Source organism: Priapulus caudatus, unplaced genomic scaffold, assembly GCF_000485595.1.
Source record: "Priapulus caudatus unplaced genomic scaffold, Priapulus_caudatus-5.0.1 Scaffold23, whole genome shotgun sequence".
Classification (NCBI taxonomy): Eukaryota; Metazoa; Priapulida; class Priapulimorpha; order Priapulimorphida; family Priapulidae; genus Priapulus; species Priapulus caudatus.
The window spans coordinates 819,087-824,239 of record NW_014577084.1 but is presented as its reverse complement, the minus strand read 5'-3'; the positions used below and the strand labels follow the sequence as shown (position 1 = coordinate 824,239).

Sequence of the window (5,153 nt, the reverse complement as noted above, 5' to 3'; positions counted from 1 at the left end):
AACAACACACACACACACACACACACACACACACACACACACACACACACACACACACACACACACACACACACACACACAGTGACACACACACACACACACGCACACACACGTTACAAAGGTAGCGCTGGGTGCATGATTGTCATACAGTTTTCTTCCTGCCCGCAGACTGTCCTTCGCATATTCTCTGTACCCTCTGTTACGTCTTGTAGGAAAGCACAGCTTGTGTAATTAAAAACTTTAACTACAACAATTTAAAAACTCGAAATGGAGCAGTAGGTAGGTAGGAACTCGGTAGGTCGCAACTGAAAAGAGATATCACCTCCAGCGGGGTTACCGAAACGTATTACCGGTTACCGAAACGTATTAAGTGCGTGTCACACGTAGTACAGTAGATTAGAAAAAAATCGTTCAAAATGTGAAAAAAAGTATGAAAATTGGTACACTTGCCTACTTTTGTATGCTCTTTCATTTAAAGACAGGACACACGCGATCCAACTACAACTTCGGCCGCCATCTTGAATTCAAAAATGGCCGCCGTTATTTCTTAAAAAATAGCTATATCTCGGTTAATAATCTTCGTACAGACTTGAAAATTGACTGACAGACGTAATTTGGGTTACTATTTCATACAACAACGTGAAATAGCTATATCTCGGTTAATAATCTTCGTACAGACTTGAAAATTGACTGACAGACGTAATTTGGGTTACTATTTCATACAACAACGTGATGCATGTGATTCAAGGGCGTTTTCGGCCACCATTTTGGATTCAAAATGGCCGCCGTTATTTCTTAAAATAATTTATAGCTATACCTGTGGTTAATAATCTTCGTACAGACTTGAAAATTGACTGACAGACGTAATTTGGGTTACTATTTTATACAACAACGTGATGCATGTGATCCAAAGGCGTTTTCGGCCACCATATTGGATTCAAAATAGCCGCCGTCATTTCTTAAAAAATAGCTATATCTCGGTTAATAATCTTCGTACAGACTTGAAAATTGGCTGACAGACGTAATTTGGGTTACTATTTCATACAACAACGTGATGCATGTGATCCAAGGGCGTTTTTGGCCACCATCTTGGATTCAAAATGGCCGCCATAAAAATTACAAACTTAGCAATATTTCCGTTCACGGAAGATATAGAGACGTGAAAATTTGCAGACTGGCGCAGGTTAATACCCAGCCGGCCAAGTCGACACGTGCCGTATCCAACACGCGTTGGAAACGATGGAAAAACACGCATTTTAACGCGACGTGTACACAAGCAGTTCAAAACTCACGCGCGCGAGCACGCACGCACGCACATAACAGATAGCTATACGCCCGCGAGAACGCACGCACATAACAGGTACCTATACGCCCGCGAGAACGCGCGCACATAACAGGTACCTATATACGCCCGCGAGAACGCACGCGCATAACAGGTACCTATACGCCCGCGAGAACGCACGCGCATAACAGGTACCTATATACGCGCGCGAGAACGCACGCGCATAACAGATAGCGATACGCCCGCGAGAACGCACGCACATAACAGATACTATACTTTACATACAAGTACTATATTTGTGTTTGTGCAGGTACATGTTACCGCACTGAGTGACAATCTGGGACAATGCAGTCTCGAGACATTTGTTTAACTTGAACAAAGTATTATTTAGCTTGCCATGCATGTTCTTGTGTACTGTATATACAATACTATATATATGTACTATATATATACTGTATACTGTATATACAATACTACAACTTGTTGTCTTGAATTATCTCTCTCTCACACTGGGGATTGCCAGTTGACATTGTGTAACATAAGTTTGACATTGTGTTTGTTATATACTGAGAAAAACCGGTAAATCAACATTTTCACCATGTTTGTTTGTATCTGTTATACTATGTCATTGATCATTTTGAAGTACAGAGTAAAATGTGATGGCGGCCATGTTGAATTCAATATGGCCGCTGTAATTATAATTGGAACTTGTGTGCCTTGTTTTAATATGAAAGAGCTTATTAACCTGCGCCAGTCTGCAAATTTTCACGTCTCTTATCTATCTTCCGTGAACGGAAATAGTGCTAAGTTTGTAATTTTTATGGTGGCCATTTTGAATCCAAGATGGTGGCCAAAAACGCCCTTGGATCACATGCATCACGTTGTTGTATAAAATAGTAACCCAAATTACGTCTGTCAGTCAATTTTCAAGTCTGTACGAAGATTATTAACCGAGATAGCTATTTTCTAAGAAATGACGGCGGCCATTTTGAATTCACTATGGCGGCCGAAGTTGTCGTTGGATCGCGTGTGCCCTGTCTTTAAATGAAAGAATATACAAACGTATGCAAGTGTACCAATTTTCACACTTTTTTCACATTTTGAACGATTTTGATGGTATCCTGACCGTGGCTATCGAGTGTTATGACCATCCTCTATGCGCGTGTCTTACTGCTCAGCTCGACGCTGACATCATGCGACTTCACCGCACAAGAGAATTATTCAACGCTTCCGTGATGGCATGCGCAATTTCGATATGCGTTCACTTTCCTCCCTCATAGCAAAACATCGTCTGATTCGATAGGTAAGCGCGACAGCGCATCCGCGTTATAGTGCGTGCATTTACGTTTCTAGTGAAATGTCGAACAGGTAGGACACAATAGTAATTGCCCAGCGCTGAAGCATTTGCGCTGACAGTACTGTAGTATTTCTGCCAAGAGAAAATGACAAAAGGCTTGGCGTCTGATTTCAGCGTAAACTTTCTACTATACAAGAATTGACTCAAATTTTTTAATCCACAAATGATTGAGAGAGCTTCTTTTCCTATCTAAGAATATTTTACTTGATGATTGTTCAAGGCCTTCTATATGCGCGTGAAATGGGGGTATTTTACTCTGCCAAAACTCCTATTTCATGCTGCGATTTGTCAGTTGCTAGGATGAGGGGCTTGGAGTCATCATAATGTGTCACGTGTGTTGCATGAATTGCCTACATATTTAAGCAGTTGGAAAGCTTGCTGTTGTGCTTGTTTCTATTCAAATTTCGCATCTTTTCCTAGGAGAGCATAAATCGGTCTAGCCTTTTCTGACAGATTGGCTATATGACGGCCATTGTAGTTTGTTTTTCCCCATAAAAGCTTAAAACTGTTCAACATATTTTTGGATGTGGCAACTACTCGGTAGCTTCCATAACTGATTTAGATGGAGTAATCCTACTTCTGAAACAAAATGTTATGTCTTGTAGGAAAGCACAATTTGCGTAATTGAATACTTTGAATACAACTTTTAATACCTAATACATATAATTGCTAAATGCTAATAATACATATTTTTGCAATGTAATTAACTTTCAGCACAGGTAGAGACTTATAGAGACTTTTCACATGTCTTCGACTCTTATATATATAATTTATAAATAACTAACTAAATAAATAAATATTTCTTTATATATAAAGAGAAGGTACAACATCAGTCATAATATTTACTTCCGAACGTTATTTGTTAAATTTAAAATGTAATTTCATAAAATAGAAAAACATTTTAATCCACAGAATATTGTATATATATATAGGCTCCCGAACACGTCATATTCGCGACTTCGTCACAAAGTCTACTGCGCTTAGTGAGCAGTGTACACATTTTTACTGCCAACACCGTATGGTGAGCTGAGTATGAATATATAAGTGGCATACAACTAAGTGGCTAAAACAGTAGCCTTCCGCCAATTGTTCACAAACGTTGCACTAATTCGTCTCTGAAAAACGCCTTCATTTACATTTTTGCGGTAAAATTCGGCACTAGAGTGCAGTAATTTGCATTATGCACGCAAGGACTTGCATTATGCCTCGTGGACGCCAAGAAAGCATGAGATGTGAGATTGGTCTTGTCGTGTAATTGTAGCCATGGTGACCGGTCCTCCATTTTTGTGTTTGAAACGGTATCAAACTAATTTCTAGAAATGCGCATCATTTAGCTGGCAAAAGTTTCGAGCAGAGTTTAGGCCTTGAATCTGTAATTATTTAACATGAATAAAGTGTATGTTGTGTATGCGACGAAACTCTCTCAGTATTTTTAATTAATTTCGGTTCGATGCTTATTCAAGCCAGCTGCCTATTAACGCCCTCTACTGTTGCACAGCGCCTATATATACAGACGAACTTGAGCAACCAATCCTACATAATATGTAAATTTGTTGTGATTTACTGGCGCGAAGTGCGCAATGTGATTTCTGTATCATGAAACGATTTAATTGGGGTTTAATAATGACCCGTTTTCGATGAGCGTTTCTCAATGAGCCTTTGTCATTCTTAACCCCTAATATAATACTGCTAGCGACATCTTTTAGAAAAAGAGTTCAATATGTCATGCTGATCGGCTACAATTCGTACTCATACATTATTTCGATTCATCTTAGAAAGGCGCACCAACCACTACATACATTATATTATAGGAGGTTTGCGATGTGCATATGATGTATCTATATTAGCTAGTATAGATAAGAATGTAAAGATGAAAGTTATACAGATGGCATGCTTGTTGTTTGTTGTTGTTTTTGCATTCGCTGCCGCTGTTCTTATTATTGTTGCTGACGTCATTGTTGTTGTTGTCGTCGTTGTCGTCGTGATCGTCGTCAGCGTCGTCGGTACCCTTATTTCTGTCTCTATCGTTGTTGCTGTTGTAGATATTGTCCTCTGTTGGAAACTTTATCTCAAATATGTCATACCAGAATCATGCAAAGAGAAGTGGAAATGACGCGTAGTAAATAAATGAAACTCCACTGACCCTTACTTATGATATTATAGAAAGGATACGATTGGTTTATCGACCTCGTATGATTGACAGCATCTAGGCGATCACTTCCACAGAAAGGTCGAAACGACGTTGCTTGACAACGACGTGTCGCAATGTCAAAAATAATTTATGCGCACGTTAAAAACACGTGGAAAACACATGGAAAACACGCGAAACACGTGGTCATCTCTCACACACGGATCTAGGTAAAGTGGACTGAAGACGCGATTTAAAATAAGCGCTTCATCTAACTAAGCAAGCTAGGTGACACTGATCATTGTCGAGCACCTTGAACACGTCACCCATAGTTTATACAGCGTGGACCATGTGAGCCGAAATTACACGCGGATCATTATTTCGTG

General features: G+C 39.6%; 1 protein-coding gene across 1 annotated transcript in view; it reads left to right on the top strand.

Moving 5' to 3' along the window:
• The window catches only part of LOC106813578, a 22,305-nt gene that overhangs the window by 578 nt on the left and 16,574 nt on the right, over nt 1-5,153 (top strand). The gene's annotated exons all lie outside the window — the stretch shown is intronic.